The sequence below is a fragment of the Fulmarus glacialis genome, unplaced genomic scaffold (genome assembly GCF_000690835.1).
Source record: "Fulmarus glacialis isolate BGI_N327 unplaced genomic scaffold, ASM69083v1 scaffold8226, whole genome shotgun sequence".
In the NCBI taxonomy this organism is placed as follows: domain Eukaryota; kingdom Metazoa; phylum Chordata; class Aves; order Procellariiformes; family Procellariidae; genus Fulmarus; species Fulmarus glacialis.
Genome location: NW_009217427.1, coordinates 17,246 through 28,770, shown reverse-complemented (window position 1 = coordinate 28,770; position 11,525 = coordinate 17,246).

Genomic DNA, 11,525 nt, shown 5'->3' with positions numbered 1-11,525 from the left:
GGCCGGCAGCCTTGGAATCCCTGCCATAGAAAGAAAACATTGTCTGGTCTGGAAAGAGCAAGGTTAGGCAGAGGCATATGGGAAAGCAGAGAAGAAAAAGCACTGGAGAGCATACCAAAAAGCTTCAAACTCTATCCAGCTTTCACCTGCCTATGACCATCACTGTAGCTGATGGAAGTGGCAGAGCTCTCTTGCCTCCTAATCCATCTATTCTCCCATCTCCATCCTGGATATCATTCCCAGTGCCAGCTGGGCTTTCTTCACCCCTCATCTGTAGCCTGCAGGTGTCTGTTTCTTCCCATGTAGAGGACTAGAAATGGTGGTGCTTATACAATACAAAATATGCCACAGCTCCCCCCATACCTTGCAGACCACTGCTCTTGGACAGACTGACTGCAACCCTGTCCTTATTTTGGGCGTCCAAGTGCACCCTTTGGCCTTGAGTATTCATCTTCCACAGTTCCATTCCCATGTACCCCAAGTATGGCATGGTGGTGTTGGGTTGATGGTTGGACTCGATAATCTTAGAGGTCTTTTCCAACCTTTTCTATGATTCTATGATTTTAAGTATCTTCTGGACTTGTGGAGGAGGCAAAACTGATTTTCAGTGCTACAGTTCCCCCTTACAGGAGCTATGACCAGTTCAAAGTAGCCTTCTCATGCATGGTCATAAAGCATCTTACAACAACAGAAGTGAAGCATCAAAGGGAAAAGTTAGCTGTACCCTACATGCAACCCTGTTCTCTCTAATCCCCAGTAATCCAGACAACTTCCTGGATTTCTTCAGTAATCCTCAACTTCCACTGAGTTGCCTGCATCTGTCTTTGTTCTCCTAAAACAAGCTTCTTTTTTCTTTTCCTCTCCCAGGAATATTCCTTTTAAACAGTGTCATCTTCTTGGATCTGGAGAAAATCAGTCATGCAGATTCAGCAGAATCTTTGACACCACTGGGGTCAGACTTGAATGTTTTTTCTTAACATCCCTCAGCTATATCATGAGCTGTTCTTTCACTTGCCACTCATTTTTTTTTCCAAGCAGCCCTTCACAAAGTCTTTCATTCTGCCACCGAGTATATTCTACAAACAACCCAATCATCAGGTCAACTTGAAGTTTTTACAAGTTGTTAGAGGTTTACAAATAAGGAAAAACAGAGCCAGCAAAGACACTTAGCCTCCTCCATGATCTAAATAAGCCTTGCAAAATCAATGAAAAATTATTCCTTTGTGGTCTGCTTTGACTGCAGAGCCTCCCTTCACGTTGCTACCATGGCCAAATATCAGTAGTGAACAACTATTGGGAGAATGGTAGTGGAAGACAACGTGGGAGGGCTACAGTCCTCTTAGGCAGAAATGCATTTGCACTTCACTAAGGTGCAGATACCATCTGCACAAGATGAGTCTGGCCTTGCTGATACACCAGAGCAGGCTTGATTCCTTGCTCAACACTGAGGGATTAGTGGGTGGCTGATAGACTGAAGGCTGTATTCACTGCCTTAGGCTTTCTCAGTATGCATCCTGAGAATGGAGTTTAATGAAAAATATTTAAAAGCTGCATAAATGCCATAATAATGCATGCTATTGCAAATAAACATAAGTATGAACAGAGATGGGCTAAACAACTCCATGTGTGCTTGTGTAAATGTTAAAAAAGGAGGAAATAGCTCAGCAGAAATGGCTGTCTCAACTCCTTGCACATATACATTTGCAGAAACAAAATGTAAATACCCATTCTCTGTTGAGGCAATGGTCACCAAGTAGAGCAATAAACTGGCTTTTCTACCTGGTTCAGTCACTGTCTTGTCTAGCCGAACTTGTTCTTCTGAGCAACCTTGGACAAGTTACTTCGGCTCAGGTTACCCTTTCCATAAAATGAAATTAATCTTTATATCTCACACTTCAAAACCAAGGACACTGAGCTTTGCGCTGTGCTGGGAACACCAGGCTTTAAAAAGCAGCACTAAGACACTCTGTAGGCACTTTCAGGCTCTCAATTCCTCTTAGCACCATTCTTGAATGGAGGGAATACTTCATATACAGACACACACAGAGACAGTTTTATATATATATTTACATACATATAGCTCAGACTGTTGGGGTGAGGTTAATTCATTAAACCTCTTTCCGTGATATAGCACACTTCACTGATGCCAGCTACCAGCCTGACGGGCAGAGCCACACTTCTGGCTAATTTTTGCTCCTCCCTCACCACATTCCCTGGGAAAGCATCTGGCCCCAGGATGCCTGCACGCCCTTCAGACCTAGGGGCTGCATTTGCGGTTGACCCTTTCACAGCTGCCAAACAGGGAGGAATCCTTACTCCTTCCTACCCCTTTGCACAACTGTTTGAGGCTAGTCTTGAATAGCTCTAAATCATTTTATTGTAAGAGTTGGTCCCAAACCTGCTGAGTCAGGAGAATGCTTTCCTGGTAATATTCAGACAGCTGTCAGAGGCAATTCCTTCCACAGCCATCGTGGTCTCTGCTGGCAAACTTGCTGGTGCCACTGATTCCAGCAATAAATGAGTAACTCTACCTTTTCCTGGAGCTGCTGCGAGTCTGCATAAAAAATCAGAAATGTTTCTGAAAGAGTACCCTCTTCACTCCTGTCAGCAGACACCCATCAAATACTAGATGCCACCGAGCAGAGAACCTCCTGCTCCCAGGCAGCGCCCATCTGCATCCAGACTGAGTAGCTTTATGTTGACTAGGGCTTGTCAGAGAGGTGACAACATGGGATTAGCTAGAAGTGAAAGCTGCTATCATAGCTAAAGGACAGCTTAAAAACAAAACAAAACAAGGCCTCCTGAAGCAAGACTCGGAGTCCCACGGGTCTTAGCCAGAAAAGAACAGCATCAAATCAGAGCTCCTGCATATTCCAACTCACAGAATTTCCTATGTCCCACTGAATTTCTGGACAAGCTCACACTAAACATATGAAAAAGGAATCATTGATTTCGGATGGACTCCTAGGAGCCTTTTTTCAGTGACTTCTCAGAAAATAAGATTATTTATAGATCCTTTTTTAAGATCATGTCTATAGTCTGTCAGATCGTTTTATTTCAGTTCCCTGATCTTTTACTCTCCAAGAGTTCTGTCCTGAAGGACCTCTACTAAGTATCAGTAAAACTAAGTTTGTTTTTCTTCTGATCTTTGCTTATAACCACCCACCTCAATATTCCATGTGCACTTTACAGCTTGGTGTCAGAGAGCAAATAGCAAGCTGAAAGAAATGAGCAAGTATCACACAAAGTGATGATGACTTCTGCCTTGTAGGCTGCAAATGCTTGGGGATCCATGGAGTTCACAGAAGTTTATGGGTTTAAAGGCTTTTCATATGCATTTAAATTGGGCTTAAAGACACTTCACAGAGGCCCACAGCTTCAATGGAAAATTTGTACGGACTTGTAAATGGAAAAAGACAGAAAACCACTGGTGGAAAAGTAACTAGGTTATTTTTTGTGCATTAAAAACAACACCTGGCCCACTCCCAAATCTGATTTACTACACAGACATTGAAATACAAGTGCTAAAGAATAACTACCCCCTTAGGTGGAAATGCTGTTTTTAAAGTGTTTGTGAACTGGTTCCTTTGAGTGAGCTTCCACGACTCTCTGGAGGAGAGCAAAGCGTGGGACCAACTGAGTGTCCCATCTCCAGAGACAGTCCTGCTCCGCTTCCCTCTCCCTCCCAGTGCAGCCACATGTTCTGGTCAGGCAGTCACGCATCTCCACTGCCTCAGGGAACGGGCCCTGCCAAAAATCTATGCGGTATAACATAAAAATAATTTTCAGAGAGATCAGGCTGTTCAAGGACATCCAGCACAAGAGAAGTGGTGAAATATTACAGTCAAGGTGCTGGGGAAGGCTGGAACACCCTTTCCTGCAGCAACTGGCATTGTCAAAAGTGGGAAGGCAGCCTGAGAGCATCAGTGAGAAAGCCACTCTCTTTAGGTGACTTACCGATTATGTTGGGTTACATGAAGAAGAGCATTGGCTTCCCAACCAGTCTCTTCTTTGCATGCAGAGAATTGGAGTTACTTAGGGTTAGGCCACAGGCAGGCAATGGCTTAGGAATGGTGCTGAAAGATAACACCCTTCCCAGCAGTTCCCTGCCACCTTCTCCCCCTCCGACACAGGCAGGGAAAGGGATCAAGTGAGAATCCCTAAACCTAATCCATTCCCAATTCACCTCAGCTAGCTCAACTCACTTTGCACTGGCCTTGTTCTGCATTAATCTGTTGTCATAGTCAGAAGAAGAGGGGAGAATTGTTATTTTTTTAATGGCTACAGTTCCAGTCAGGCAGAAATTTGTGTAACTTAGTTCACATGCTTAAATCTGTGTTATTTTGTGTGAAGAAATTTTGACAAGTTCATAAGCGCAGCCCATATCAGGTCCCCTGATTATGTTTTGAAATGCCTCTCCTTTCTGGGAAAGAGCTGCCACAAACTATTTGGAACAAGCTGAAAAATATTGCTGCATAACCATGACATCCTGGGTAAAAACAGCGCTGTGTCACTAAAAGAAATTCCTTGTACCCGCGACGTGGCAGACTGGTGCAGGCAAAGGAGGGCTGAGACAACCCGCAGGTACCTCTAGTGTGGTCACCAGGCTGCAGGCAAGCAGGCTGGCAGGCAGGTACTGGTTAGGTGCTGGTGAGCTTCCTCCCTTGCAATTCAGCAGACACCTTCTCTGGATGCCCTGGAAGTTCCCCGAGGGCTGGGCAAAGCAGGCAGTAGGGGAATTTAGCTGTGAAAGCACTGCAGGGCAGTAGGCACTGCCACCTATAGAGCTATGCTGACTCACCCCAGCCCCAAACTGGAGAAAGAAATAAGGGAGGAAACGGAGCGGAGCAGAGCAGAAAAAAAAAAAAAAAAAAGAAAGAAACCAAACAGATTTTCCTCTGATTCCAGCCTATATATGCCTCACCATATGGTCTCCCGTGGACTGTATGCCCAGCTCAAACCAGAAAGATGAGCCTCAGCTCTTAACTTTTTCTTACAGACACTAATGGTTAGTGTAGAGAATTTCAGCACAGCTTTCTAAAACACACATGTAACAAAGTTTCTCTCAGAGAAGGAAAAAAGGCTGAGGCAAATTACAAGAAGCACATCCCTGCCTGCCAAATCTCCTGTAAGTTCGTTCTTTAGCAAAGTCACCAGAAAATGCTTAAGTAGTACTGAAGGAACGGGACTACGATGAATACCATTTCCCTGTGGAGTCATGAGATCTAAGAATGTAAACAAGTTGAGGGCTGCAAGGCAAGGAAAGATTTTATTTCCAAGCACTGACGCTAGATGGAGTAAAACTGAATAAAAGATTAAGAGCAGTGAAGAAAAGAGAACGGAAAAGAAGTTCCTGCATTTCCCCAGCTGCTAATGTGTTGCTTCTTTGAATGCTCATCTTTGATCACTGCTCTGAAAGTCACAATTAATATCTCGCTCTCTAAACTTTGCAGGTCAAACATGGGATCAAGCCAAAACAGGTATGTTCCGGGGGAAGGGGGGATCTGGTGAAGCAGGGAGGTGGAGTGAGAGTTCTAGGCAGACACATAGAAGTTGTAAAGGCACATCCACCTAGGTAAAGGGAAAGGTCGCACAGCAATAAAGGCTATGGGGTTACCCTGAGTTTCTGCTGACAGCCCAGATCTGCCAGACACTCTACATGGCCTAAGGCAAGTCATTTAACTGCCTTGTCCTCCAGCCTCCCAGCTGTATACCTGGAATACCCTAACAAAAGGCCCAGGCACACTGCAAGGCTGTCTGCATTATGGCATGACCATGCTGCAATGCAGCTGCCCCCCCATTAGCAGGTACTCCAAGTAGTAAGCTCTTGGAAAGATATAGCCACAATATGGATCCAGGAGCTGCTCCCCACTCATGTGGCAAAACAATACTGGGACGCAGCCCAAATGACGATAGTCCAGAGTCTGCAGCACTGTGAGCAGTTCTTATAGTAGGATGCTGCCCTAAAATGCACTGCTTGCTGCTAGTGGATTCCTACCTGGCAGTGAAGAGGGCATCTGGAAGTCACCACAGCAGCCAGAATCATACATTTGTTCTGTTAATTCACTTAAGAAAAACAGGTACCTCCAAAGAAACATCTAGGAAAATAAAAGTGGGAGGAACTTCATGAATGTAATTCCAGCAGCTCCATTCACCATTTTCTAGAATTCCTGTATTTTTTATCTGGGAATCTCCCAGCTCAGCTTTTACAATGATGCTATGGATCATTCCAGGTAAAACCAAAGCCAGAAAGTTATTGTTAACCTGTGATGTTTCTTTCTTTTCAGAGATGATGTCAATGTACTAGGAAAACAAAGTACAAATGATCAATAATCCTTTTGCAATCGACAGTTACCTGGTCCGAGGATCAATAGAAGTCTCTTGTGCACAGGCAGGAATCTCACCAATACCAGCTCCTTTCTTTGTTCTTTAATTGAAAGACTGATTGATTGATTACAGGAAGAGCTTATAGTGCATGCTAACTTCAATCACCCGCACACAAAAAGTCTGCAATCCCCAACAGCATGTGTATGAAGGAAATAAATGAGGAAAATAAAATAGATGAGTTCTGCTCATTAATAGATCCTGTTTAGTCCATGATAAGTATATGATTGATTTCTAAAATCAATTAAATACAGAGTAGCAAAAAGGTAGCAATACATTTCAGCAGCAGAATTCATGGTCACGCCCATATTCCAAGTTAGGTAAATAATGATTGAAGTAACTTTAAAAATCATTAATTTGAGTTTCAAATAAAACAAGGCTTCTCATTTTCAGGAAATAAATGTTTTGTGTTAATATGAAAACATTTCATTCACAGTAAAGCTATATCTTTTTTTTTAGCTTTAGGACTGACGTCTTTTGTTTAACTGCTGATTTCCGCCATTTTAAATGAATTATGGTCATTTAAAATAAAAAATTCCTTTTTGAAATAATATCTTTCATGTTTTGTTTTTAGAACATTGAAATGAAAACAGTTTTATATATTCAAAAAAAAGTTTCTGGACATTTGAAACAAAACATTTCATATCAACATGCTATAAACAAGTTAATCTGACATTTCCAAAATTCACCCATCCCTGGTTTTTTAGTATAAAACAATGCACTAAGTTCAATCAGAATTTGTGAATAATTTCAGTCTCCGAGCTGAAATTCTTGTTCTAGCCTTATATTTTCTGTTGAATTTGATTCCATTAGAATTGCTTTGCCTGGCTCTAATTACAAGCTTCTTACAGTGGGAGTGACAACAAGAAAAAATAGAGCTTTGTCTCAGAACATTTAGAATAGTTTAAATAATTTTAAATGGTTTAAACCAAAGTTATTTTGTAAACACATCCCAGCTTTTACCAAAGCTGTGAGCCTGTGGCTTTGGTCTCATTTGAGAAAATAATGCTATAGATTCTATTCTGTTTGTTTAAATCCACTTCTTTCAAGAATGATTTATTATAACAAGGTGCATCACAAGGTGCAAGAAAAGCAGGAATATTTTTGTATTTCAAGCCAGGCTTTCCTTTCAGCTTGTGAAGACAGGGCAGCGAATGTCAGCTGTGGGAGCTCTGGGAGCACTTGGCTAGCAGCAATGCCATGCTGGGTGTCCTCTGCTATTCCTACTCCTCTCAGGAAACCCAGCAGGACTTAAAGGCTTGAGAGCCTCAGGTAGATGGCACGCACAGCATTAAGAAATATCACAGTATCTCACAGTCATAGCTGTTATGTTGTAGCATTACAGGATGACTCCAAGCAAGATGTTACACTATTTTATTGCAGCTTACAAATAACCACTAGCCAGATCCAAAGACCACAAACAGCAAATAGATTGGATCTGCCTAAACTTTTAGCTCAGGCCAATGTCTATAGACATAGGGATTTTTTAATCTCTTATCTAACATGCATTCCTAAAGTTAACTTTTAAGCCAGTGTCTGCTCTTACGCCATGTGACAGATCATAATAAATGAAGTTCTTTCCAGTTCTTCACTACTGTAATATAGCAGAAGTTATTAAACTTAAAAAAAACCAAAAAGGTAAACTTTAGACTGAAGTCCAACCTAGAAATTCTGTGTATTATTAAGAAATACCACTCGAAAAAATCATGGAAGCCGGGGCCTCCCATCCAATAATCAACTTTCAGACCGTGAAGAGCTGCAATTAACCCCACACATTAAAGGCAGAGCTGATGTGCTGACTCAGGGACTTAGAGTCAACACATTGTCAGAGCATAACAGCAGATATGTCAGAATTTTGTTTCTATGAAGAATAAGCTACTGTACTACTTGTAACTGTGACTGAAAGGATTTGAATATGTGAATATTACCTTAGCAAAGCAGGTAATTTTCGAAATGTGCAAAGGAAACTGGATGGTAATTTTTCCACACATTTTGAACAACAAAATGTAAGGTTTATTTTCAGAGAAAACTGATATATTGGAATAATTTCCCTGGATTCCTAGGTGTCTGTTACCCAGTTCTGTAACACTGCAGTTCATTAGCAGCATTTGCTAACAGATAAACTAAAGCAGTAATGTGATACTTGTAAGTAATTGTGTATGTGTACATGTGTAAGTGAATAAACCATCTTGTAAGGTATCTGTTAATTGATTTGCTTCCTTTAGTACCATTTTAATTAAGACTTGGAACAGAAGAGAGCATGTGGTCAGGGATGGAAGCTATTACCTTCCCTTATTTGTGTGAACAAATGTTTCTTTCACATCATTTCAGTACACTATGGGAAATAAAGATGAAAATAAACAAAAAAAATTTAAGTTGCAAGCAGTAGAGGAGAAAGGCCTGGAGAATTAGAGTTAGCAGTCTTGATCAGGCAAATGCACTGGGCTGGAGAATAGATTCTGAGTTCCCGAAAGGTTTTGGTGTGTGCCTTGGCTCCCTGGGTATGGGAAAAACGTGGGCAGCGCTGAGACAGACAGCTGGGGACGGGGGGCCCCAGGGCTGCTGCTTCTGCTGCCTCTGAGAGGTTTGGGCACACTTAGTGACTGCCACCGCTGGAAGGGGCTGCCGTGGCAGCAGCAGCGAGCAGCACCCCATCAAGCCTAACCCTCCCGCCCCACAGCTGTAGCTCTCCACAGACAAATCAGGCTGCCACAACCATTTTGCCGCCCCGAGGAGCTGCTGGTTTTGCCCATTCCTACAACCAGCTTTACCAACACCGCTTGCAGCACCAGCAGCTCCTGAATTTGGGCCAAGCTGCACAGCACTGCTTGGAAATAATCACTGAAGGAAAACTAGATGAAAGGGAAGCATTTTGGAGGCATTCAGTCAAAAGACGAAAGACACTTAGCTCCACTAATTCTTGGTCAAGGATGCAGCCCAGGCAGCCCACACCCAGCACGATAGGCATCTAGGCTCGCCTATTTGCCTGTCCAGCATAGGTTACACCTGCACATGCTGAGCACCCCGAGCTTTCCCCGAGATCACTGGCGTTCTCCTGAATGGATAACAGTGGGAATGACTTCAGGGTTGGGGTTTGGACACATGCCCCAGTTATGCCATGCTGGACCTGCAGTCTCCTCACGGCAGATGCACAGCAACATAATGATGCTTTTGAATAGAGTTATTCAGAAAAGGAGGCAGTTGTAGACACAAGAAGTGAGCTAAGAAGTGCATACACAGCATGCATTTCTAAAGAGATAATGATGCAGCATTGGCTTCAGTTACAATGCACGTGCCACAGCAACAGTGGGATCATTTAGGTCAAATGCGTCTGTCAGCTGCATCAGTGTAAGTTGGGACTAACTGGAGGAGCCACACAGTTTGGTGCAGCACTCGCTTACATGGTAATAAATCAGGCAAAAATCCACTGGACAGAGTAGAACTGCATGGGTAGAAAAGTAGTGCCTGTAGGAGGAGTCCTGTAAATCAGACCTCACTGATACAAATCTGCTCTGAGTGGTACACGGAAGAGTCTGATTCAGTTCCTCCCAAGCAGAAAGGATGTCAAATTTCATAATAGTCAAAACTATTCAGTTGCAACCTGAATCTTTCTTGGCCTCTCTCATGCTTGTAAGTGAAAAATCAGATCATTTTAGTCAAGAGTATTATTTTTTCTGTTTCTTATAACTACACTTAATCAAATACAAAACACAAAGACTGTTAAAAATGCTTTGACTGAGCAACCAAAAATGGGAAAACACAAGGAAAGGAAAGTACTTACCTAGCAAACCTGATAAAGAAAGGATGCTTATACTCACCTACAAAGAGAAATATAAATGGAGTGTGAATTAAAGAAAGGACAGAGAAGTACGACACTGTATGATAGCATAGACCAGGTCTGAAATAGAGTGCCTGTAATTGCAGAAGAAACAAATAGGACTTATGAAGGCTTCAGACTTCTGAAAATCACACTAGTTACATGCAGGGAATATTAGAATAGCCAGCCTAGGTCTGACTCTTCTCCAATAGCCTCTTTGCCACAGTGGCTAATAGCAAACACCTAGATGAAGTCTAAGAACGTTGCAAGTATGTGCCAATGCTTTCCTAGAAGACCCTACCTTACAGGAAACTTCTGCTTAGTGTCACTAAGCCAAAAGTGGTCCTGTTGAATTTAATATCTTCTGATGTACTTTCCTTCCACAGTCAGAAGTAGTTGATTCCATAGATACTATATATTTATACATAAAAAATCACAAAGGCCTTTGCCCTCCCTGTCACTACATCAGTGAATTTGCATGGTTACTACTAACACAGCATGAAAGCAATTCACGTACTCCTAAGAAGGCACGTCCACTCTTCGCAGAGAGGGGAAATGAGACATGGAGCAGCCCAAGTGCTGCGCCAAAGGCCAATGCAGGATCAGCAGAGCAGAGAATACAATGCTTTCCAAGTTCAAAGTGGGTGACCTAATTATTAGACCATCATTCTTCTTTACTGCTGCCTGCAACAAAAATGCTGGTTTTGGAATGGTTAGGTTTTAGTTATTTCACCTTATTGAATATATATGGTCTCGATTCTCACATTTCAGGCTTTAAGTCCTAGAAGAACCTTGTGCTTTCACTCACAACTGCATCAAACAGGAGTCTTAGCAAAGTCAGTGACATTACCCTGGGGTTGAACAATGTGTGGACTAATAACAAGCCCAAATTCTTCACAGGCGAACTGGCACAGTGCACAGATTCTGTCTTCTGCATTCAGTTAAAAAAAATGTTCTCCCCCGCCCCGTAATCCACACAGCGCTCACAGGAGGTTAGCGAAGTTTCATTTGCATCCCTCACACCACTGCTGATGGCAGCCTGCCCTGATGCAGACAGTCCACAAGGCCTTTCCTTTACAGATCAGATTCTACTCAGCGCTATCAGAAATCTTTCTGAGTCAATGAGGGAGGACTCACAGGGCTGGGACCAGATGCAAACATATTCTGTTGTGATTAAAACTGGCTGAAATGCTCCAATGAATATAAAACACTGACTATTCACCCCTTTTGGGAACAACCCTTGTATGTTTTAAGCTGCTCGATATTTAAACTCACTAGAGTGACACTAGGGAAGAATGGAAACCTGTGGTGAGAGCACCAGGCC